The following is a 27592-nucleotide window of genomic DNA, read 5'->3' as shown; positions in this document are numbered from 1 at the left end:
ACCTGAGCCCAAGGCAGACGTTCAACCCACTGAGCCACCCAGGGATCCTAGTAATGTCTTAATAGAAATATATGACCATACATCTCCCCCCCAAAAAAAAAATCCAGAAGAGGACAGAAGCATAAGGGCATGAAAGAAAATAGGAAACAAAACACCAACTTTGTCATTTCTCAGTAAAGAATATTCAGTTTGACAATATTGCCTATACTCTTGTCAAAGAAATGTCTTTTTCTTTTTCTTTTTTTTGATAATCCCAATTTTATAACTCTGTAAATGTATAACTCTGGATTTGGGTTCTTTCCTCAAAAGATCATTGTTCACATGTAATGAGATAGATGCCAGGTAAAATAGAAGGCGGTTATGCACTCAGGGAAGGGTAATGAATACCAATGGCCGAAGGCCAAACTTAAACATTATAATCTTTAAATGAACTTTTAGGTTAAAAATTGTATCGATTTAGGAGTGCCTGGGTGGCTCAGATGTTAAGTGTCTGCTTTCGGCTCAGGTCATGATCCCAAGGTCCTGGGATCGAGCCCCGCATCGGGCTCCCTGCTCCGTGGGAAGCCTGCTTCTCCCTCTCCCACTCCCCCTGCTTGTGTTCCCTCTCTCACTGTGTCTCTCTCTGTCAAATAAATAAATAAAATCTTAAAAAAAATTATATTGATTTAAATAGAAGGTACTTTTTGCATGTTTACATTTGGTTTTCTTCTATGTGTTCATGCTTTCTCAATACCCTCTCCAGAAGCTGGAGGTGGAAGGGAAATGTCCCTGGTAGGTTCTTCTCTTGGCAACCAGTCCCCACCCTTAGGTGGGTCCAAAAATCACTCATTAACATAACAAAACACCTTTATAGCCCTCATCGCTTAGGAAATTCTGAGAGTTTTAGGAGCTCTGTGCCAAAAACAGGGATGAAGACCAAATACGTATTTCATACTATAAATCACATCACTGGGAGTAAGAGATAAACCTTAGAGGAATTAAAATCTGGTTCCAGTGACTCATGAGACCCTGCCAGGTCTGTACAGTTCCTATGGTTTACTGGTAGAAGTCATCCTTGAACTATATGAGATATACTAATACTTCTCAAATCAAATAGGTTGGGTCTACTTTTTGCCTAAGTTGATCTGAGTTGGATTTCTGTTGCTCAAAAGTAAAACTTCTTTTTTTTTTTTTTAAAGATTTTATTTATTTATTTGACAGAGAGAGACACAGCGAGAGAGAGAACACAAGCAGGGGGGGTGGGAGAGGGAGAAGCAGGCTCCCCGCAGAGCAGGGAGCCCCATGCGGGACTCGATCCCAGGACCCTGGGATCATGACCTGAGCTGAAGGCAGTCGCTTAACCAACTGAGCCACCCAGGTGCCCCAAAAGTAAAACTTCTGACTAATTACAGTTTTGTTTATAATGGCAATGAAGGTGAAACTCTAGCTTTAGCATATTAGGTAAATTATGGTACTTTTATACAGTGGAATTTTATGCAGCTATGTAAAATCACATTAAAAAATAATGGTCTAGGCAATTGTTTACATTATGATATTATATGGAAATTGAGAATACAAACAATATGATTCTATTAGTTGATGCTAAAATGTTAAAACTTATAAGAAAAAAATATCAAAGGGAACACACATATTAATAGCTGTTGCCACCAGATAATGGGATTATGTTTGATTTTTTTATTATTCCCTACTCTTTTCTCTTTTTCAACAATGAATATATATTGCTTTTATAATAAGAAAAATAATTCACTTTATTTGAAATGCTCTTGTGGTTAAAAAGCAATTTAAGCTTTACAAAAGGAATAGATAATTCACTTGTTCTTAGTAAAAATAACAGTCAAAAGAGGACAATGGATTATATTCCCAAACTATTTTTAGATACAAATGTTAATGAATCTCTCTATATTTGTTTTTCTTAAGAAGTGCCAGTTTCTATTCAATTAAAAAGCAAATGTAAAATACCCAAATTTAAGACAATTTTATATCAAGTAAAATTCCTCTTTTGTCTCGTGTTTTACTCCTCCAATCCCCAAGTATCCTCTCTAGTGTCAGCAGCAAAATTGTCTTGGTATTTTTTAGGAATCATACAACTGCCATGAGTTTATAATTATTACAACCATATTTTGTCATATTTTGTTCTAGTAGATTCAACTATTTTTAGTTCATAAGTTCATGACACGCAAATGATAAGTACCTCAAGCGGATCTTAGGTGATGACAGACTAAAAAATCAGCCTGTCACTTCTGTCTGGATAGAAGCAGTATTCATTTCACTGTGAGCTGGTAAGATTCACATAGTTAAACCACAACATTTACTTAGCTCTTATGTGCCAACCAATAATCCATACAAAATAGGAGGATACTTGAGGAATGCATAGCATTTTTTAGTAGTTGTTCTTGCTATCAGCTGTAAGTTCCTAGCAGTAGATGCCAAGAACTACACTCAGCGATTTACAGAACTCTGAGTAAGTATTATTGTCATTTTAGGAATCGAGTTCTTGGGGTTTGGGAATGGGCGATTATAAAGCTTGCTCAAGGTACCATGAATGAACAGAAGCAGCTATTGGTCTGCTGGGCTTCAAGTCCTGTGCATTTTAATGCCTAATACCCTCATGAAATCTATAATATGTAATATATAGAAGGCACCCACTCTCTTGGCCTATAGCTTTGACTGTAATGTGTCTCATTCTACTCACAGTACTAGTCTGCCGTACTACTAGTTAGTGATAGGTTAGCTATAATAGGTTAGCTATAGATTGGAAACAATATATAGAGGGACTTGTTGGGTGCAGTCAGAATGTTAGTGTTTAATGGTAATATAGACAGACGATGGGAAATGGGATAAAGGATGCACTAAGAATAAATTTTAGAAGAGGCAATAAAAAAGTGAGAATAGCACATTTCTCATAGGGTTGTTCAGGGTTAAGTTAGATACCATGGCACTTAATCTAACATTGGCACATTGTGTATACTTGATAAATGTAGCTCTTTGAGCCATGAAGATTCTCCTTGGTATGGAGAAGATAAATCCTATAGCTAAATTTTAAGGCTGCCACTATTTTTTTCTAATTATGGTAAAATATCAACAACATAAGATTTACCATTCTTAAGTGTATACATAAGTTATATTAAATATTTTCACACTGTTGTGCAACCATTACCGCTATATATTTCAAGAATTTTTAATCATTCCAAACCGAAACTCTACACCTATTAAACAATAACTCCCCATTGTCCCCTCCCTTATCCCCTGATAAGCTCTGTTCTACTTTCTATGTATTTTACTATTCTAGGAATTATAAAATATCTGTAAGCACATATGTCTATATGTATATAGGAAGGTAGGTACATATTTATTTGGCTTACCTTTTTTATATGGACTCTTCCAGAAGAATATAAGCCACTACAGTGCAACTATTTTGTCTATCATCTTTACTAATAATTCTTCAAATAATTCCCAAAACAGTTTATGACATATAGTTGGTGCACAAGAAATGTTAGTAAAACAAGTGAATAAAAGAATGTGTGTTAATCTTTCCTTTTATGTACGCTTCAAGATTCCCTGATAATAACCACCGTGTCTTTTCCCTTTTCCCCACCTCCACATCATGAAAAGTAAATCCCTCTTAAAAGTAGAATTATTTAGAATAGTCACCATTATGAAAAAGGCAATACCCAGTGTGGACAGCTCAAACACTCATGCATTGCTAGTAGGAGTAAAACTCATGCAAACATTGTGGAAAACTTCTTGACTGCTGCCTACTAAAAGTAAATATATGCAATACTAAGAACATCTATTCCATTTATACACACATGAATGTATTCATTGCTACCAAAAGGTCTATACAATAATCCTCATAGCAACATTGTTCCCAGGGTGTGAAAACAAAACAACCCGAAGGTCTTTACAGCTATAAAGCTGAATACTCTTCAGCAAGGAGAATGAACAAATCTATAAATATATATGGCAAAAGTATCAACGAATGAAATAAGCTAGACACACAAAAAACTGCTTACTGAATTATGTTTTACATAAATTTTAACAATAACTAAAACTAATATATGGTGTTAGAATTCAAGAGAAGGGTTACCTTTGGAAGGATGAGCTGGGTGGTGACTGATACAGGGAGGGAGAGGGCTTTTCATGTTTTAGTAATGTAGCGTTTCTTGATCTGGATTTTGGTTACATGGGTATGTTGACTTTGTGGATATTCAACAAACTATCCATTTCAAAAATATATTTAACTTGTCTTTGTGAATATGTCAATAGAAATGTTTACATAAAAAATGATAGATTTTGCAAAAGTTCTTTGGGACAAAAATAGCGTTGATGCTTAGCTTACCTAGTAAGCTCTACCCCTATTTGATTTTGGTTTGATAATTCCATTCTATATTGCCACTTTCCCACTGTCTGAGAAGGAGGCATTTTGCATTTCTCTCACATTTTTGTTCTTGTTAATTTATAGATTAATCTAGACAACTAGCACTGCAGCCAAGTTAAATGGTTAAGTAAAAACTGAAGGGATTCTGGTATCTACAGACTACAAGTAGCATCATAGACTAAGAGAAACTTTTAGATTAGAATTTTCTTTTATTTTTTATTTTTTAATTTTTTAAAGATTTTATTAATTTGACAGAGAGAGACACGGTGAGAGAGGGAACACAAGCAGGGGGAGTGGGAGAGGGAGAAGCAGGCTCCCCTCTGAGCAGGGAGCCCGATGCGGGGCTCGATCCCAGGACCCTGGGATCATGACCTGAGCCGAAGGCAGACGCTTAACGACTGAGCCACCCAGGCGCGCCTAGATTAGAATTTTCTAAGACTGTTATTATATTTTTATTCTAGAATATATTTTATTTAGAACATATCAAATTCTGCATAAATTGGATCACTAACTTGAGATTCAGTTCTGATAGCACATTTTCAATAATATAACTATATAAAAGGCTATGATAATAATTTCATATCTAATAGTTATATTTTTTGAAAAAAAATCATTTTGCTGAATACTTAGATTTGCAATAGTCATCATTGGGAAAGTAAGTAAACACCATTATGGTGATTCTGTATTCATGATTGTATACAGTTGATCATTTGATAGTGGACTGAGCAATTATCCATCATGGTTTGGGGAGTTTATGCCTATGATATAAGAAATATAAGAACAAGACAAATATAAGAACATTTACCTCTTGATAGACATTTACGTTCTTTGCTAGTTGGATATTATTCGTAATGTAGCTATAAATATTTGTGTACAGTCTTTGTAGATATGTTTTAATTTCTCAGTCAAATGCCTAGGAGTGGAATTGCTGTAGAGGCATGATGTTAATGTTTAACAACCAGCTTCCTGGAGGGCCGTGGGAGGAGAAAACTTTGATTTGTAATATTTGCTGATTGCCATGTGCAAATATTTCCATTGTGACTGATTCCATACTACAAACATTACACCCTGAAGGCAAAGCTGAGAAGAGATGTGCACAGAAAACTCTTGTGAGGCCAGTGTAAGCAAGGGCTAGAACACACATCATAGAACTGCTAGTTTAAAGAGTTAAGTGCATCTTTAACCATACGAAACTTCCAAACTGTTTGCTAAAGGAGTTGTCCATTTTATATGTTCACCAGCATTATATGAGCATTCCACGGTCCATGTGTCTGTTCATATTTTTGTTCTTCTCTGAACCATTGCATTATATTGTCTCACTCCCTTTCCCAAACCACAGTGCCATTTACTCACACAGCCTTGCAAGTATCCACAGGCCCAACATATTCTGAGTCACAGATCAATCCTGAAACTAGTCTCAAGAAGATTGGGGTTTCATTACATTCTTAGCCTCTTCTAAAATTTATTCTTAGTGCATCCTTTATCCCATTTCCCATTGTCTGTCTATATTACCATTAAACACTAACATTCTGACTGCACCCAACAAGTCCCTCTATATATTGTTTCCAATCTATAGCTAACCTATCACTAACTAGTAGGTACGGCAGACTAGTACTGTGAGTAGAATGAGACACATTACACAGTCAAAGCTATAGGCCAAGAGAGTGGGTGCCTTCTATATATTACATATTATAGATTTCATGAGGGTATTAGGCATTAAAATGCACATTACCAAAGATGATATACAAATGGTTAATAGGCACATGACAAGATGCTCACTCTCATTAGTCATCAGGTAAGACAAACTGAAACCACAATGAGATATTACTAACACTACAGTGGCTAACATTTAAAAAGTCTGACCATGTGACCGTGGAATGCTCATATAATATCCAAGTTCAAATCCTGGTCTGTCAGGTATTTGTAGCATGAACTTGGGAGAGTATCAGGACCAAAATAAAGTACATCACTATAGACACTCTAACAAATGGATTTTTTAAAAAAGAACTTTAATTAAGGACTACTTACTTCAATAATTTTGACAATGTGGACAAAAAGCAAATCCAGGAAAACTGGAATATAATAATCTGATCTAGGAGAATTACCTTAATCTCTAAAAATCAAATCCATTTATTAAAATATTCCTTCAGAAAAACATTTTAGGCCCTGATGGTTTTACCCATGATTCTTTCAAATGTTTAAACATATCAAGGTCACTAAAAACTCCTGCAGGAATTTAAATAGAGTGATTATTTCCCAAATAACTTTATGAATTCAGCATAATCTTGATATTTAAACAAGATGAAGATATAACAAAGAAGACACTCAGCAACATAAATACAAATTCCATATGGAAATATGATCAAATCCCAGTGATAAATGAAAAATTATATTACACCAAGACTGAATTGGACTTATCCTAAAAATCACAAGTTCGTTAAACACATAAAAACCTTAAACAATATAACTCAACAGATTAATGAAGAGAAGAAAAATATGTATAATCAAATTGATAAATTAAAAGTAGCATTTAAAATTTTAAATAGGTTTATGGTAAAAATTTTACAAACAAGTAATATAAGGAAATTTCCTTAATTTGACAACAGAAAGCCTAAAGCTACTTTATATTTAATGGTAAAATGATGAACACTGAGACTGAAAACAAGACAAAAATCTTTCATTTTGCATTAAACTGGAGATCCTAGTGAGAGATCTCCTGGCTAGGAGGGAAAATAGGGGAAACAAAAGAATAAAGGCATTATGATTAGAAAGAAGGAAAAAGTTCTTTCTGAAGAGATTTTGAATGTGGTAAATACAAAAGTATACAATAATAAAAATTAAGAATTAATTTAGCAGGTTCATGAATCAATCATTAATTTATTTCCATATATCTACAAGAAAAATAAAATTGAAATAAAACTCCATATGCAACAATAATCAGAAAACACTCTATTCCTCTGAATAAGTTTAGCAAAAATGTGTACAATATTTTTATTTAAAAACTACAAAATATTATTGAGAATAAATAGGGAAGAACTAAATAAATGGAGGAATATACCAAGTTTATAAGTTGAAAAATTTAGTATTATGGTGGTATTAACTGTCTCCACATTGATCTTCAGATCCAATGCAATTCTAATCTAGATTTCAACATACGTTTTCACAGAAATTGACAAGTTAAAGTGTATAGGGAAAGATGAAAGACAAAAAACTGTCTAGGCAGTCTTGAGGAAGGATGACAAAGTTGGAGTACTTACACTATCAAATACCAAAACCTACAATAAAAAAAAACAATACTAGGGGTGCCTGGGTGGCTCAGTTGGTTAAGCAGCTGCCTTCGGCTCAGGTCATGATCCCAGAGTCCTGGGATCGAGCCCCGCATCGGGCTCCCTGCTCAGCAGTGAGCCTGCTTCTGCCTCTCCCTCTGTCTGCTGCTCTGCCTACTTATGCTCTCTCTCTATCTCTGTTAAATAAATAAAAAAATAAAAATCTTAAAAACAAACAAACAAAAAAACAATACTATACAGAGATACCATGTTGTACAATCAGCAATTTCATTCCTTGGTATATGTTCAAGAAAAAAAGCACTTATTATAAAAAATATCTATATTTTATAATATATTATAAACATTATATTATTATATATAATATATATTATATATTAATTATAAAAATATTAAAATATCTATAAAAATTACTAATAGCAGCACTATTAATAAGTACAAAAGTATACATTATCCAATATCTATCAACAATAGAAAGAAGAACACCTTTGGTGTACTCACAAAATGGACTGCCATGCAACAGTGGAAAGGAATAAATTCGAATACATAAAACAATATTAATGAATCTCACAAGCATAATGCCGAGTCTAAGAAACAAAACAAAAAAGAATACTTAATTGATGATTCTACTTTGGTACATTTCATAGTCCATAACAGAGTTAGATATTAGGATAGCCATTTCTTGGGGTATAATAATGTTTAGAAGGGGATACAACATGTGATTCAAGTAGCCCATATTCTTGTTCTTAATCTCAGTGGTGGCTACATAGCTCCTTTTTTCTTTTTAAAAGTTTGCCAGTTTGTATATTTATGCAATGCGTGCTTTCCAGTGTGTAAAGAAAAATACAAAATAGCACATTTGGAAACAGAAGCAGAGATTTGTTGGGTGACATTAATAGAAATTTCTACATTACCATAGAGAAGATTCAAAAATACTTGCTTCTGAGATATCTAGAGCTTCAGTTTAAGTGAGACATCAACCATGCACTCAATTAGTAGATACATAGGAGTTGATTTTTTGTCCGTGTGTTCTACAAATGCTCAACTAATATTCACCATATGTATGCAATTTAAGTGGATGATTCTAAATAGGCTTAAAGAATCTAATAATTAATAATCTAAGAAATTTAAGATTGGAATTGAGCAAATGAAGAGAAAAGTTACCACAGAATGAAATTCATTTTAGTAAGTCTTGCCATGAAAAAGAATATTGCCAAATTCACAAATAGTCAAATAATTTTATTACGTATGATAAATATATGCCAAAATCTCCATTAATAATTTACAAGATCATTGTAAATTAATATTCAGTAAGCTTCTACATAGTGGGATTATTGAAAGATTTTAATTGCTTGGGTTGGCAGAGGGTGGGAAGGTTATATATAGTTCTTCAAAAAAGCGTAGAAATGTATGAGGACTCTCAAAGACCCCTGTCAACTCTATGAATCTGTAATGTGATGCTTTGTTTTCGAAAATACTGGTGACAAATTATTCCCAACAAACCACTATGCATAAATACTAGTGTTGACTGTTAAGTAGCAAAACTGATTATGTTTGTCACTTGTATATTCTTCATAATGTCATTTCTTATTTCTTAAAAAATCACAGCCTAGCATTCTAACCATATCACTATGAATTTGCTACTGTTTAACAAATTTTATTTTTTATTTTTTATTTTTAAGATTTTATTTATTTGACAGAGAGAGAGACCGTGAGAGAGGGAACACAAGCAGGGGGAGTGGGAGAGGGAGAAGCAGGCTCTCTCCACCAAGCAGAGAGCCTGATGAGGGGCTTGATCCCAGGACCCTGGGATCATGACCTGAGCCGAAGGCAGACACTTAACGACTGAGCCACCCAGGTGCCCCAACAAATTTTATTTTTTAAATATCAGGAATTTGTTGTCTCTCTCTATATATTTTTCTTTACATGTGTGTATGTCTATGTCAGAGTTAGATAATCTGTTAGTCATAAATGAGTGATAGGATATCTGATTGTATGTGATGTTTTAGTGAGAAATACATAGTCTGAAATTTTTTCTATCAGCCACCAAACAGATAAATGGACATAGAACAGAAAATAATTCAAAATAGTGTTTTGGTAATCTTGTGCTGTGTAACAAACTATCCCAATGCTCACTGGCTTAAAAAAACATTTTATTTGTTTGTTCATGATCATGCAAATTTGTCAGGGTTCCATGGAAATATCTTGTCTTTGCTCCACTTGGCACTAACAGGGATGGCTCAAATGGAGTTAGAAGATCCACTCCCAAAATGAGTTCACTTATACAGTTGGCAAGTTGGTTCTGGGTGATGGATGAGACCTCACTCAGGACTTGGTCTGGGCTTCAATTCTTTTGCATAAGGCCTATAAGTGTGTGTAAATGAGCTTTTCACAGCACAGTGTTCCCATGGTGTTTATACTTATTACATGTTGACTGGTTTCCAACTGCAAGCAAAAACAGAAGCTGCTAGACCCTCTTTCTTATGACTTAGTTCAGAAACTGGTAAATGAAGCTTAAACAAGTCACAGGGCCAGTCCATATTCAGAGGGACAGACACCATTATGTGAAGAGCAGGAAGCATGTCTCCTTAGAGGTCAACAAACCAACAGTTTATTGTAGACTGAGATACAACCCCTAATGATTCACTTTCTTTCCAATATCTGCAAAGTACCATCCCATTATGGCCTCAGCTCAAGCTTGAAGCCTGTGATCCCATCATCTAAATCAGGTCTAGGTATACAAATGAAGCTCCTCAGATAGAGATTATCTTGCCCTAAAGGCCAGTAAATTTAAGAGACAAACATCTTCTAAAAATCCAAAATATAGTGCTGATCCAAAGACAAGAACAACAAAATATGCATTTCCACTAAAAAAGTAGATAATAGAAGATATGTAGCAATTACTGGTCCATAATGATTCTAAAAAGAAATCCATCACCAGTTTTTTTTATTCAAGTCCAGTTCTATTGCCAGGGAATTAATTATTCTGCAAGGTTCCTAGCTCTAACCTCTGAAAGAAATGATCCATGCTTTCATGTGAATAGCTTTCTGTTTTTGGTCTATGGAAAAAAAAATTTTTTTGGCCTATCTAGGTGATCTTAGATTTGGCAATGCATTTATAAATGCAACATTAAAAGTATGATCCATGAGAGAAAAAATAATGAATTGGACTTTATTAAAATTTAAAACTTGTGCTCTGATAGACACTGTTAATAAAGTGAAAAGACAGGCTCCAGAACGGGAGAAAGTATTTAAAAAACATGTATCTGATAAAGGACATGTAGCAAAAATATAAAAAGTAGCATTTAAAGCTCAACAATAAAGCAATCAACCCATTTAAAAATGGGTGAAAGATTTAAATAGACTCCTCACCAAACAAGATGAACAAATAGTAAATAATCATATGAGAAGATGCTATACATATTCATTATTAGGGCATAATAAATTAAAACCTTAATGAGATACTACTATACTCCTAGTTGAAAGGCTAAAAGTAAAGAAGCTGGCTATACCAATTTCTGGTGAGGATATGGAACAATCTTTCTGGTCACAATAACAAAGGAATATAAAGTAAAAAATGTAAGTAAAGTAGACCAATTCCTTAAAGAAAATGGACTAATTATCTGACAGAAAATAAAACACAGTATCTAAATAAAATCTCTATCTTTCTCTCATACTATGTGAAAACATCAACTTCAAACAGACGTTAGCTTAAATGTACCTCCTAAAATAATAAAACTCCTAGAAGGAAACAAGTAAAAACATATGTATAATCTTGGGGAATGCAAACATTTCTTAAGAGAACTCAATCAACACAGAACACAAGTCCTTTATGTTCCAGATATGTGGTTGACCAGTTCAAAGTAATGTATATATGACGATTTTTCTCACTCTTGCTGAAAATTTTAGGATATCCTTCTGTGTTCAGGAATGTCAGTGTCATGATTTGATATGGATCTATTTTCACACATTATGATGGACTGAACGGATCTTTCCAATCTAGAAATGTATGTCCTTCAAATCTGGAAAATTTTCTTGATTTTTTTCTTTGATTAATTCTTTCCCTCCATTTTATCCATTCTTTCCAGAATTCCCACTACTAAGGTATTGGACTTCATGACTAATTATCTTTTGCTACCCTTTCCTCTATTGTGTTCCTTTTCTTTCTTTTGTTTTCTAAGAGCTTTTCTCCAACCTTTCGAGTTACTTTTTCATATTAATTTACAAAATATATTTCATGTTTTCAGATTGTCCTTCCCCCACATAATAGCTAGTTCTTGTTTAATGGATGCAATATCTTTTCCTATCTTCCTGAGAAAACAGCTAATTCTCAATTTTTTTTTCCTTCTCCCTGTATAGTCTATGACCCCTCCCAGTTTTACCTTTTTACTGTTTGCTTTGGTCTCTCTTTGGTTGTCAGTGTTAGATGTTCTCCTCAAATATTTGGTGATCCTGGATTTGTGCTCATAAGATTATAGTAGTCAAGTGTTGTCTTGGATTCTCTGTGCACAGTGGAGGGGGGCATAAGAGGTTGTGCAGAGAACCATTTGCTTATTTGAGCAGGCTAATTCATGGGCGGTCTTCTAATGTTGGTGCTCTTTCTTTTGTGGTTAGAGGCTCCATGGAAAAACTCACACATTTCCTGCACAGATAATCTGTCAAACTGCCAGGATTCTTTAGCCATAGTGGAATGGGGTCTTGAGTATTTAACACATACTTTCCTGTAATTTCATTCTTTTGATATGACCAGGCTGCCCTCAAAGTTTTGTGTTGTCTCCTGGAAAGTGACCCTCTGTTTTACCCCTCCTAGTTAGTCACCAGTAATTCTTCTGCAATCTATATTCCAATATTTACTGCTAAAAACTCCTCCTTTTCTTTTTCCTTCTGGATTTATCTCTTTAATGTGTCCCTTTATTGTTATTTGTATTGATATTGAAAGGGAGTTATTGTAAATATGTGTATTCATTCCCTCAATTTCAAGCAGAAACTTGAATTTTCAAACCAAATATGAAGAAAAACAAACAGAAGAAGAAAACAGATGTGAAAACAAGATAGAAGAATGGAAAGGATAGAAATGAATTAAATTTAGCAAGAATAAACCTATTTTTAAATCATATTATAAATATAAACTTACTTCTAAGCAGAGACACTTATTCCTGCAATTCATCAAGTGCTGAAGATGTTCTAGTGATTTAAGTTAGACAAAATTAGGAGGAAATTACTCAAGACAAAATCTAACAAAAGATAGAAGAGTTTTCACTGTTTACAAATGTCATGAGAATTTCTTTGATTGGACCTATTTCTGAAGGGTGATTACCAAGAAGTGCTGAAATCTTTCCTAACTATAGGAATGATTTGTGAAAGTGTTAATATGCTTGCTTTTGAGTATGTCTAAAACAAAATCAAAATGAAAATCTGTACCTCTGAAACAAATAATACATTATATGTTAAAAAAAAAAAAGAAGAAGATAGTAGGAAGGGTAAAGTGAAGGGGGAGAAATCGGAGGGGGAGACGAACCATGAGAGACTATGGACTCTGAGAAACAAACTGAGGGTTCTAGAGGGGAGGGGGGTGGGGGGATGGGTTAGCCTGGTGATGGGTATTAAAGAGGGTATGTACTGCATGGAGCCCTGGGTGTTATACGCAAACAATGAATCATGGAACACTACATCAAAAACTAATGATGTAATGTATGGTGATTAACATAATAAAATTTAAAAAAATGAAAATCTGCCCATATGAATCTCTTTTTTAAAAATGCCCAGTAGAGGGACGCCTGGGTGGCTCAGTTGGATAAGCATCTGCCTTCAGCTCAGGTCATGATCCCAGGGTCCTGGGATCAAGCCCCACATCCAGCTCCTTGCTCAGCGGGGAGCCTGCTTCTCCTTTTGCCTGATCCTCCCCCTGCTTTTGTTATCTCTCTCTCTTAGACAAATAAATAAACAAAATCTTTATTTAAAAAATGCCCAGTAGACCTTTAAAACTGTATAATTTGGAATTTTCTAAAACATATTTGCTGATAGGCATATTTTGATACTGACATACAATGCATATATTAATATTAATATATTAATTAACTATATGCATGATATATTTAATGCAAGAGCAAGATATGCAGCTCCCAATACTCAATTTTGTACATTCAAGAGAAAGACTACCTGGCACATCAATCTTTACTAGCCATATTATTACAGAATAACTAGACAACTAACATGCACTGTTTTTTGGAAAATTATACATTAATTCATAAAAAAGAATTTTTACAATTTTAGTTCATTTTTTATCTAGTAATGATATATAGCATTTCAATTTTCACATTTTAATTGAAGTCAATAATGAGAATCAAACTTAAATTATCTTTATTTTCAATATAATTAAATTCTACACTGCATAATAAAATTGCTTTCATTCTTCAATCCATAAAATACTTTTCCTCCCTGAGACCAGTGAATATAAGCACTTATAAAAGCAAAGGGAAATAATTATATATGTAGATAAAATTTATATTTATATATAAATTCACCTAACCTAGTAATTGAATTCAGATATATCTACCTTATCATTTCCACTAGGAAATGGCTCAATAAAGAAAAGAAAGTCCCAGGGCACCTGGGTGGCTCAGGCGTTAAGCGTCTGCCTTTGGCTCAGGTCATGATCACAGGGTCCTGGGATCAAGCCCCGCATCGGGCTCCCTGCTTGGCAGGAAGCCTGCTTCTCCCTCTCCCCCTGCTTGTGTTCCCTCTCTCGCTGTGTCTCTCGCTGTCAAATAAATAAATAAATAAAGTCTTAAAAAAAGAAAAAGAAAAAGAAAAAAAAGTCCTCAGTAGATTACTACTGTTCTTAAAAATGTACATGGAATGGAGAAGGATTTTTTTCCCACTCCCATAGCCATTAAAAAAAAAAAAAGAAGAAGAACAAAAACAAAACTACCCACAAACATCTCTTAAGACTTCTCTTTTACTAGTTATCCCAACTTTTCAGATATCCTATGGATACTCTTCATCAGGAATTATCCTCTTTATGTTTCTTGGTATCTCCACATGAGAATTTCTGTTCATTTCTTATAAACATTTATTTAAAACAAGGGTCTCTGAATCAAGTCAAAGAAGGGGCTAAGTTTGTATAAGAGCTATAAGAAATGGCATCCCTCAGAAGGCCTAAAAACTCTGGAAACAAATGTGTAAATTTGATTTTATGAGAAGTAAGTGTAATGTGGACTAAAGCATAAGTTACAAGATTATTAGAATATAAGACTTTAAATGACTTGAAACTTACTGTGATATCATTCACATATCTAACTAAAGATTAAGTCACTGAGAAATCGAAAGGGTTTGGGCTGGGAAAGCAGGATAAAGGAGGCTGAGTGAATGCTTCCAGCACTGTGCGGAAGAGAGGCTGTATACAGCCCCTTTGCAGCAAATGGGACTTTAACTGAGAACATTTGGTTGTTGTAGCTTGCTGTCATTCTACATTAAAATTACCCCACTAAATCCCTTTGCTCTGACTTTATGCTCACCACACTGTGAGCTGCACATAAGAGGAATTTAATTCAAAGTATTTTTTTGGTTTTAAAAAAAGGAAACAATGTCTCAGGTCACAGGAAATCTGAGTCACAGGCTTCAGGAACAGCTGGATCCAGTGGAGGATTCTCTAACTGGCACCCTTCAGGCAGCAAGAACACAGTTTTTGTTTTGTTTGTTTTTGCTTTTGTTGTTTTTCTGCCATATAAACACTGAGTTGAATGGCTGAGGTCATTTCATTTTCCCATATTTGCATCAGAAATCCCAGGGCTTCATCTCACTTGCCTAGCTTCAACTAAATGCCCATTCTTGAACTCTATGGCTAGGATTGGAGGTAGCAGAACAAGAGAAAAGTACACATGTATTATAACACAATGTAATCTTAGTGAGATCAAGTGCCCTGTTTGTCTTGTTATATCACTGCATTCCCAGCATCATAAAACACTGCTTGTCATATTACAGGTACTCTGTAAATATTTTTATAAGGGTTAAAAATTTTTGAATTTATTGTCTAAGCCCATGTCAAGGACTCATTCCTGGATGTGGAGAATGGGATTGGTTGCTCTTATATTAGCTGAATAAGAAATGCCAAGGTGTTCTCAAAGATCCAAAAAATTGTTAAAAAAGCAAAAATAGTTCCAGCTTTACAGAAAAGATATAACAAATGTCCTTAAAACAAGCAAAATTTTTGGAGACTATACTATGCAGAGAGAATGGACTGATTATTAGAAAAGAGAATATGTATTTTACTCATATTTTTTAAACCTATCTTTCATTAAAATGCAAAAAAAAAATCAATTTTTTCTTTTGCAGTTGACACCTGAACAACCTAGGTGTCAGGGGCACCAACCCACCATGCAGTAAAAAATCTAGGTATAACCTTTAATCCCTCAGAAACTTAACTAATAATAGGCTACTGTTGACTGGAAGCTTTACTGATAACATTAACAGTGAATTTAACACATATTTGGTATATGTATTATATACTGTATTCTTACAATAAAGTAAGCTAGAAAACTATTTTTAAGAAAATAAGGAAGAGAAACACATTTACAGTATTGTAGTCTAAAAAAAAATCCCCATATAAGTGGACCTGCACGGTTCATACTCATGTTGTTCAAGGGTCAACTTTACATTGTTATATATTTTTTGAGATTGGTTAATCCTAAATCAGTTCCCAAGAACTTGGTTACCTGTGAATAGATCAGTTATCAAATATTTAGCCTATATTTCATTTAACACAAAGGAGACTGTACCACTGGACTACAGTAAGCATACCAAGGATCTGCAACAATGACTAGGTAAAGACCAAAGTCACTAAGTGCCTTATAATTCAACTTAAATAAGGAAATAAGAGAGATGTGAAAGAAGTTAAGCTCAATATGAGTTATGAAGAATTATAGTAAGTTTTTAAAATGATATATGCATTAATGCTGAAGATAAAATTGCCATTGAGACCAATTTCTCCCTTTGTTTTATGTTCAAGTACATTGTCTCAAGGAAGGAAGAAAAACAAAAAAAAGAAAATTAATATTATAGTAGTTATTTTGGTATACATGTGTATTTGTAAGTATTACAGTAAATAGAATTGTACAGTGGAGTAGAAACCTTATGGGCATTTTTAAAGCCTGTATCTGAGCTTCATGGTATTTGTAAAGTTTACTGATGTTGTCAGTATAGCCCTCCAAGTGATGGCATTTAGAGGCAGAGACTTTGGGAAGTAATGAGGTGTAGATGAGGCCAGGAGAACTGAACTCTCTTGACACTCACACACAAAGAGGTTATGTGAACACAGTTACACAGCCACCATCTGCAATCCAGAAAAGGGCCCTCACAAGAATCAAATCTGCCAGCAGCTTGGTCTGGGACTTCCCAGACTTCAGAATTGTGATAAATAAATGTCTGTTAAGCCACCCCGTCCATGGTATTTTATTATAGCAGCCCAAGTTGACTAAGATGCTCATCAAGTGTGTTCAAGAAGCATATAGCTCTGATTCCTATGAGCACCCGTTTGTGACCATAAGGGAAGAGTATCTCATGATAAGATTAATATGTAAAAGAGAGAAAACTGAAATAGTTGGAGAAAAAAAAGACACAGACGTTCTGACTGAAACTGCCTGAAATTTGTACCACTGATAGACTTTGGGTCACAAACCAATACATTCACATATTCTTTAAGACAGTTGAAATTCTGTGAAATTCATTTCAAACTATCACAGCTGAGGGACTTCTCTCTACCAAAACTCTCTCCTGCACTTGTTTACATCATTTTCACTTATTTAGATAATCTCAGTATATGGGGAATTCCAAGGATTATTCTTATCATGGTGGTTGATTTTCACAAAATCTTTTTAGTGGGAACCGCCATACTTTTCTGAAGGAACTTTTTATTCCCTTGCCATATAACTCAACAGAGGACATTTATTACTGCTAGATATGCATCATTTTCCCAGCATGCCTCCCCTAGTGCCATGATGTTCCACTTGAATTGATTTTATCACTGGGTAATTTGTTCCTTCACATCATGGTTTGTACAAATTCCAGTTTGGATCAGCTACTTATATTTTTGTTTTGTTTATACTAACCAATCAATTTATAACTCCTTTTAACTATAGCAATCTTTACCTTCTGTTTCTGTTTTTAAAGGTTCATACAATTTTCTTCAGTCACACATTTCAAAATACATTTTGTGGTAGAATATGTTCAAAGATGTTTGAAAAAGTTCCTCTTGTGATACTTTACTATGTGACTTTGCCACATTTCTGTCAAGAAGAGGAGTTTACCTAACTTCCCCTTGAATCTGAAATGGCCTTTTCTTTTTTTTTTTTTAATGTTATGTTAATCACCATATAGTACGTCATTAGTTTTTGGTGTAGTGTTCCATGATTCATTGTTTGCGTATAACACCCAGTGCTCCATGCAGAACGTGCCCTCTTTAATACCCATCACCCGGCTAACCCATCCCCCCACCCCCCTCCCCTCTAGAACCCTCAGTTTGCTTTTCAGAGTCCATAGTCTCTCATGGTTCCTCTCCCCCTCCAATTTCCCCCCTTCATTCTTCCCCTCCTGCTATTTTTTTTTTTTTAACATATAATGTATTATTTGTTTCAGAGGTACAGATCTGTGATTCAACAGTCTTGCACAATTCACAGCACTCACCATAGCACATACCCTCCCCAATGTCTATCACCCAGCCACCCCATCCCTCCCACCCCCCACCACTCTAGCAACCCTCAGTTTGTTTCCTGCGATTAAGAATTCCTCCTATCAGTGAGGTCATATGATACATGTCTTTCTCTGATTGACTTATTTCGCTCAGTATAATACCCTCCAGTTCCATCCACGTCATTGAAAATGGCAAGATTTCACTCTTTTTGATGGCTGCATAATATTTCATTGTATATATATACACCACATCTTCTTTATCCATTCATCTGTCAATGGACATCTTGGTTCTTTCCACAGTTTGGCTATTGTGGACATTGCTGCTATAAACATCGGGGTGCACGTACCCCTTCGGATTTGTATTTCTGGGGTAAATATCCAGTAGTGCAATTGCTGGATTGTATGGTAGCTCTATTTTCAACTTTTTGAAGAACCTCCATACTGTTTTCCAGAGTGGCTGCACCAGCTTGCATTCCCACCAACAGCGTAGGAGGTTTCCCTTTTCTCCACATCCCGGCCAACATCTGTCATTTCCTGACTTGTTAATTTTAGCCATTCTGACTGGTGTGAGGTGGTATCTCATTGAGGTTTTGATTTGGATTTCCCTGATGCTGAGTGATGTTGAACACTTTTTCATGTGTCTGTTGGCCATTTGGATGTCTTCTTTGGAAAAATGTCTGTTCATGTCTTCTGCCCATTTCTTGATTGGATCATTTGTTTTTTGGGTGTTGAGTTTAAGAAGTTCTTTATAGATGTTGGCTACTAGCCCTTTATCTGATATGTTGACTTGCTTCAATAATTGAATGTCAAAAGTGAAGTCATATTTTCTGGGCTTAGGCCTTAAGATAACTTGTAGCTTCTCTATTTGATCTCTTGGAATGCTACCCTGAGAGTGTTGTGTAAGGAAACTGGCTGGTCTACTGCATAATGACAGACCACATAGAGGAGAACCAATCCACCATCTAATAATCAGCGACACTGCTAGACAGGTGCATGAGGCCATCAGAAACTTTTCAGCTAATCTGACCCTCTGATGTATGTAGGTAAAACAGCAGAAGAATCATCCAACTAATCCTGAGAATCATGAGAAATAACAAATTATTGTTGTCCCAAGCCACTAATTTAATGGTTTATTACATAGTTGCTGACATCTGAAACAAAAATATTAAACACAAATATCACACCAACCCAAAAGATGCAATGACATTTGTGAAACTAATGGACTTAAATATGCATTTTCATAGAAACATTTACTTAGTTGTTAAGGGATAAAAAATTTTATGTAAATAAACTATTTTTAAAGATCCTATTTTTATTAATATGTATCTAATTTATTTTACATTTTATCTTATTTTACTGAGAGGATGGGAGAGAGAGTATGCACACGAGTAGGGCGGGGAGGGACTGAGGGAGAGGGAGAGAGAGAATCTTAAGCAGACTCCATGCTCAGTGCAGAGCCCCATGTGGGGCTCGATCTCACAACCCTGAGATCATGACCTGAATGGAAATCAAGAGTTGGACTCTTAACTGACTAAGCCACCCAGGTGCCCCAAATTTAATTTATTTTAAATTTAACTCAGAAAAAAAAGTAAAAAGGAATTCATAAATATCAGATAATTGGGCCTATTATACATTTTTTAAAACAGACTTCAATAAATTAATTTTTTACTAAAGCATACCCCATTTACAGAAAAGTGTATAGCTCAAGGACTTAATATATATTAGAGCTATTTTTAATAATGCTAATTAATCTTTTGTTCTTAAGAGACCTTGAGATAGGCAGAAACTCTATTTCTCCTTGTTTATTCTTTTTCTAGCAAAATAGTGCACATTGGATTAATTCATTAAATATACTAGTCTGTTTTCCTATAACTCTACATATGTATACCTAAAAATTACCGGTTATGAAAATTGAGCAACAAAATAAACTGGGGTTCCAGGGCAGGTGGAATAGGGACTTAAAAGTGGTGGCACAGTTTCATATATATTAAACTATTAAGTACTACGTAAATGCTACAATATATATGTCACCTTACCTTGAAAAAGACCTGAGGTTTAGTTGTGAAAGAGGGATGCAAAAAGGATGAAGCTCCTGAGTTATCATGAAGTGGTGGAAGTAGTCATCCAAAAGTGGACTGAAAGTTGTTAACACCAGCTGTGGGTGGGTGAGGGTCGTAACACCTGGTGAACAGAAGTAGCTGGCAGATGTGTATTTTTGCGGATTACTGTGCTGTTGGACAACTTGTTGCAGTTTTCTGGGTCCATCTCATGTTTCTCGTGAAGAAAATCACACATAAACAAACATAAAATTTGCTTAAATTGTTTCCAATATATCAATTGCATTGGAACAAGTTCCATTTTTATTTTTATTTATTTTTTATTTTTTTTTAAGATTTTATTTATTTATTTGAGAGAGAGAGAATGAGAGACAGAGAGCACGAGAGGGAAGAGGGCAGAGGGAGAAGCAAACCCCCTGCTGAGCAGGGAGCCCGATGTGGGACTCGATCCCGGGACTCCAGGATCATGACCTGAGCTGAAGGCAGTCGCTTAACCAACTGAGCCACCCAGGCGCCCACAAGTTCCATTTTTAAAACAAAGCATTATCGTAGAACTGATAGCTCTTGAATTACTCATATTTTGAAACTCTCCTATTTGTTTGTTCATTTACTGAGTTTAGACAAAACTTCATTTCTTGTTTTTTTGGTGCCTGTAACATATTTGAACTATTATTTTCAATGTTGAGTGAGCTTCAGGATCCACACTTCAAGAGTAGATTATAAATCTACTATGAATCCCTTCTTCAAATTAATGGAAAGTTACCGAAAGAGAACTGTCCTGCTATTCCAGACTGTTTCAAATCATATATTTTAATTTATCCTCTGGGGAGCAAATCTTGGAAATAGGTAAAATAAATGAAGATATGTTAAATAAAAGGTTATTATTGGAACTCACAGTCTAAGGCCCTCTGGAAATAAGAACCACAGCATCTTAAAAAGATCCTTTGTTAACTTGCTTTAATTATTTATCTCCAAATAGCAACCTCAATCATTATCCCAAGGTTTTAATTCTCTGAATGGCAGATTTGAGGTGTCTGAAACTTACTGCATAAAATAAGAAAGTCCAGGCTAAAAAAGGGCAGATGTCAATTCTTCACTATCAAATAGGTGATAGAAAGAGGTTAAAGGAGGTCTTGACCATTTACTGCATGCAGCCATTTTATAATTGCCCACTATTCTTTAAAAGTCAGATAGCAAACCAATTATTTTTAATCAATTCATTTCAACAAATAAATGATGTTAATAAAGGTTTCATGAAACTTTTTCATGAAATAGAATTGTGAATTCTATTCACAATTGTTAGTTCTTGCCAGAATTATAGGTAAATTATAAATATATACTGTCAACACCCTCCACTGTTCATAATATTTGATTACCAGGAGCAATGAAGTTCTTCATGATAGCTGCTTTGGAATGCCAATTTGTTCTGATACCTGATTAAAGAAAAGCAAATAAGACCTCAAACATTATCAGTATTTTGTATATATATGTTTTTTTTTTTAAATAATTGCTTTATTTCAGGGTCATGGGCAAGCACTGTAAGGCTCTAGCACTTTTACAGTTTTTTTTTATCCCCCCACACAATTATCTATCTAGCCTAAACAGCTGAAAGTTTGGTGTTTATCATTTACTCAAAGATTATGAATTCAATTCTCCAAACTCAGGAAATTTAGAGCATATCCAATTTTTCAGTAATTCCTTCCTAACTAGGTTAGATGGAGTTTCAAATAGCTGCTAGAGATTGAAAGTTTATGTCCCTCCCCTCCCCCCCACCTAATTCAAGGCAGCCAGGTAGGGGATCTCCAGGAGCACGGCAGACACCAGGTAAACAAACAAATTCCAGAAGCTCCAGGTTGTTGTGCAGGTGACAGGGCCCCTGTGGACAGCACTTCACCTTGACTTCTGGTTGTGGTCCTGCATGCGGAGCGGCAGGAGACCCTGGCTCAGAAACTCCATGGCACAGCTGCTTAACTGAATGCCCGGCAGGGCATCGTAAGCATCCTTCAGGTCATCCTGAGTCTCACCTAAAATGATTTCAGAGAAGCCTCCCATCATCTCACGATCTTTTTACATCAGAGTTTTTCCTTTTTAAGCACGTATCATACCAAATACAAGATAACAGTTAATTCTCCTTTGTTCATGACTTTATACCTGGCCCCTGAGCAGGACCTGGAACAGTAGCTACTTGTTGAACTAATCGGATGGGGTCACCAATTATTCAACAACTAGAAAGGGGCACCCGCGATGATTTCTTAGTGATATCAGTCATTGTATGATGCATATAAGGATATAGACTGAATTGCCCCCCCAAAATTCATATGTTGAAGTGCTAAGCACTCCTCACCCTATGTGAAGAGAGCTCCCCATGGAGCTCTGATCTGATACAATTAGTATCTTTATAAGAAGGGACACCAAAGAGTGCTTTCTCTGTCTCTCCAAACACACACATGAAGGAAAGGACATGTGACCACACAGCAAAAAGGTGGCTATCTGCAAGCTCGGAGGAGAGCTCTCACCAGAACGGAACCATGCTCATCCCTGATCTCAGACTCCCAGCCTTCAGAGCTGAGAGAAAAGAAATCTCTGTTGTTTAAGTATAGTGTTTTGTAATAGCAACCCAACATTGCCTTATGTCCGTGTGAATCCTCTAGGCTCTAGCAGATGGTATTTTCAAGATTATATTAGACCAGTGATTTGAAGAGATTTTTATCTTTGGGAAAGTAGGTCAAGCTTCCTCACCTATAAAATGATTTATAGGAGGATCCTAAGGAAAAATAACACAGAATTCCTGTAATGAATATAAAAGAGCATAAAGTTTAATGAGCTGCATTCAGAAGACATAAGAATTAGGTAAAGCCATTAATTTAATGGGAGATGCTAGTTCATAACCACCTAGTTACCTTTTCTCCCAAGATTAAAAGTGAAGCTGTTATGCATGTTTTCTCATTCTAGATACAGAATAATGTTGAATCTTAAATTTACATTTGTCAGATATCTGGTATGATTATTTTTTAAAAAGTTGTCAACATAGGAAATGTCAGATGCAATATTTTGTAGTTTTAAGTAAGATAACCTAAATATAAATGATATTTGATATGGAAATTTATCTCTGAATAATTTTCCAAACTTAAAATAAATCAGCATAGGGGCACCTGGGTGCCTCAGTCGTTAAGCGTCTGCCTTCAGCTCAGGTCATGATCCCAGGGTCCTGGGATCGAACCCCACGTTGGGCTCCCTGCTTGGAGGGAAGTCTGCTTCTCCTTCTCCCACTCCCCCTGCTTGTGTTCCCTCTCTCACTGTGTCTCTCTCTGTCAAATAAATAAAATCTTTAAAAAAAAAATAAATCAGCATATTTGGTGTTTAAATTCTAATGAACTCAGGCAGTTCTGATGAAAGTTATTACCTTGTATTATTCCTCACTTCCTTGAGCATACCCAGATGATGAAAAGAAATTATAGGTAATGTTAATGTTATGCATTAAAAACATAGGAATACACAATTAATAAAATTAAACTGTCTCAGTTTTTTTGTTTCTTTAGGCACCTTTATAATAATAGCTTGAGAAGGCAGGAATATGTTACATTGTATGTGTACAAGGTGCTTTGTTATACTAATATGTTCATCTTTAAGGACATTAAATGACTTTAGTTTTCATCAATTTATTAATGCCACATTACCCAGACATGATGTTATTCCATTAACACTTAGAAAAAGGCTTAGAATGCTATATGAGTAGTGATATCTGATTTGTTTTGAGTCTCCTGCTCTTGATTAATCATTGGCCACTATTGAAGAGTTAGCTGCCCTATAAAAGGGTTTGTTTTTCTCTTTTTTGCCAACATGTTAGAGTCAAGTCTTGCCATATCAACATGGCACCAAACAGAGGTAACAGTAGAACAATGTAGTAGGAGTACATTCTCACTTAAAAATATAAAGGAAAAGAGGGATGCCTGGGTGTTTCAGTTGTTTAAGCATCTGCCTTAGGCTCAGGTCATGATCCCAGGATCCTGAGATCAAGTCCTGAATCAGGCTCCCTGCTCAGCGGGGAGCCTGCTTCTCCCTCTGTCTGCTGCTCCCCCTGCTTGTGCTCTCTCTCTAACAAATAAATAAATAACATCTTTAAAAAAAAAAGGAAAAGAAAGAACAAAATGTACCTTAAAATGATGTTAAAAGAAGGCAATGTTCAATATCCTATATAGACTAGAGTAAGATATGTCCTGTATGGACTAGAGTTGCATCCAGACATTTGCTAGGGAACTATCTCACAGTTTTACCTACTTTCCCTATTGCCCAATTGGTTAGAAAATTCAGATCTAATAAAAACCTAATAAACACAGGTTGAACCAAACAGGCTTTGCATTAGAGTTTAATACAGCAGAATAAAACCCTTATTATTTTATTATTTAAAATTTATTTATTTTTGAAAAAACTATTTTAAGAGACATGATACTAAAAGCAATCTTCACAACTTAGTTACTATTCCCACTGATTAAATAATACGTTATCAACCCCATAAAGAGCATTTTTTTCCCTTAATTTTATGTATTTATTTGAGAGAGAGAGAAAGAGCACAAGAGAGGCAGACTCCCTGCCAAGCATGGAGCCCGATACAGCACTTGATCCCGGGACTCAGGCATCATGACCTAAGCTGAAGGCAGATACTTAACTGACTGAGCCACCCAGGCGCCCACCATAAGGAGCATTTAAATCACTCCTCTCAACTACCTTCTCTCACTCCCTCAATGTTTGCTTTCCACCAAATGATAGAGATGACAAAGATAGACAGAAATAGAAATAGGAATAGGAATAGAAATAGATATCTTTTTCTCATTCAGTAATGCTTGGATTTCTCTCCCCTGCTATCAGATATCTCCCTTACACACCTCAGATTACCTTTTATTTTTATTACTTTCACATTTCCTTCATATATCTCTTCTTCCTTCTGTCCTCTGGCCAAGGTCCTCAACAGTATTGTGAAGAAAATTATCTAAATATGTCATGTTGGACTAAGGCTATTTGCTACCTAAAGCTACTGTCATGCCAAGTTGGCTTACACTACAGAAGATGTTAAAAAGTCACTGAATAAATCATAATTTTTCATTTATAATAGGTTCCTTTCCTATTTTTTTTCTGATTTAGTTATGTATCTATATTGACTCTCCTTTTAACTTCAAGAATTTCCCTCATTTGTGTTATGGCCTCTATTTGTCATCATGTTGCTTCCTTGACACACCCTTTACATTCGTGGCCCCCAAAATTTCAAATTTCTACACAAAAATTTCCCCTGTGGCATTTGTTAAAATTCTGAATCAAGACACACTCCTAGTGATTCTGATCCTATATTTCTTATATACTCATTCAGTTCTGATTAATGCCTAGCAATTTTTACTTCAATTATTTCAACTTCGTCTTTTGAATGAGGAATAAAGAGAGATCTTAATAACATCATCTAATCCCAGGAGAAGATCTGCTATGCAAAAGACAAAAAAGACATTCATGTACACTACGTATTTTATATCAGTAGGTCTAATAAATGTATGCAATTCTATATGCTTAGGAACATATTTTCTTAAACAATTCATACAGAGAGAGATGAATAGAAACTGAAATCATGTCTCTGAAAAGATGAAACAACATAAATCTAATCTGAAATATACAATGATCTAATCAGATAGAATACGTTATAATAAGAATGGGAGAATGTTATTTCTATACCACAGTTCTTAATATTCAAGTAGGCAATAAAAAATTGTTGAATATTATTCAAATACCAAAAATAAATGTAGAGTAGCCTCATGAAATCAGTTGTATAAAGTAGTTGAGATATTTGAAAGTTAAAATAGCTGTCATACACTGGGATAAAACATCTGCATCTTCTTTCCTACTTGTAAATGAGCAGGACAAACTTTTATAAAATATTTCTTTCCTTATGAGATTTTAGTTAGACTTATTTTTTTTCTGCATAGCCTCCTATTGCTCCATTATGCCTCTGACAATGTCCATTTAATTTGATGAACATGTTTTTTGTTCAATGTAAAATAGCTGAAATAACCTAAAATGTCTAATCCTCCTGATGTGCTCTGAATTCACAAAAGCTTCTAAAGAAATAATTGATGAAGCCAGGGATATTCTGTGGAATTGAAATTGTCAAAATACAGAGTTGGAGGCTATTTGGCTATTGGAATAAGGGAATGGAGTATGACAATTGAAAAGTATAATATGTCTGTCTAAATATATCTGCCCCTTTTTGGAGACCTTACTGGGAATGAAAATGGAAGCACTACAATAACTGAAAAAGAAACAGTGAAATGTAGCTATAAAATACATTCAATAACAGATGGTCAAGAGAAAGATTATTGAACCCAATATGAGAAATAGTGGTATCTATTATGATATTTAAAATACAATAGGTAAAGAGAAAAATGACATAGTCCATTTTAAATTCCATAATTTACATAAGAGGAATTTTCTTTGTCATTATAAAAGAAATAGGAGAAAAAATAGAGTATATAAATGAGAGTTCTAACAGCTATTCTTTTTTTTTTTTTTTAAGATTTTATTTATTTGCGAGAGAGAATGAGAGACAGAGAGCATGAGAGGGAGGAGGGTCAGAGGGAGAAGCAGACTCCCTGCTGAGCAGGGAGCCCGATGTGGGACTCGATCCCGGGACTCCAGGATCATGACCTGAGCCGAAGGCAGTCGCCCAACCAACTGAGCCACCCAGGCGCCCCTCTAGCAGCTATTCTTAATGATTGTTTCTTCAACAAATATTAAGTACACACTATGCCTTAAGCACTGAAGAAGGCACTAAGGATACAAAAATGATTAGACAGGGGAAGTAAAGATTGGCAGAAGTCAGACCATCAGAATATTGAAATAAAATATCTAGATTTTAGGAGTTCTGTGACCCAAAATAAGTTACTTCACATTTCAGATCCTTGGCTTATCTATCACTGTGAGAAATTTAGAAAATGCATTTGAAAGCACTATATAAAACCTACAGTACTGTACAAGTGAGACTTATTTTAATATTTAGTAACACATTACAACATGTATAAAAATTTAAGAATGTAAGGGTATGTTGGCACAGAAGCAACTGTATCTTTTGATAGGTCCAAGATATTTTATTGGAAAAAGTGTGCTTTGAGTGATGAGCAAACTATAACCTACTTGAGGGTAGTAGAATT

General features: G+C 35.1%; 1 long non-coding RNA gene across 1 annotated transcript in view; it reads right to left on the bottom strand.

Moving 5' to 3' along the window:
- Nucleotides 1-24861, bottom strand: part of LOC123860799 (uncharacterized) — a 408437-nt gene extending 383576 nt beyond the window's left edge. Inside the window, exons 1-3 of the long non-coding RNA XR_006794868.3 lie at nucleotides 22300-24861; nucleotides 21782-21838; nucleotides 20385-20622 (exon numbers count right to left, since the gene is read on the bottom strand). This is a non-coding gene — a long non-coding RNA (uncharacterized LOC123860799). The remainder of the gene's footprint in view (nucleotides 1-20384; nucleotides 20623-21781; nucleotides 21839-22299) is intronic.
- Between the last annotated feature and the right edge of the window lie 2731 nt (nucleotides 24862-27592).

Source organism: Mirounga angustirostris, unplaced genomic scaffold, assembly GCF_029215605.1.
Source record: "Mirounga angustirostris isolate CCGP_5_RB_7025 unplaced genomic scaffold, mMirAng1.0.hap1 SCAF_7, whole genome shotgun sequence".
Classification (NCBI taxonomy): domain Eukaryota; kingdom Metazoa; phylum Chordata; class Mammalia; order Carnivora; family Phocidae; genus Mirounga; species Mirounga angustirostris.
Note: the sequence above shows the minus strand (reverse complement) of the source record. Positions and strands in the feature narration are given on the sequence as shown.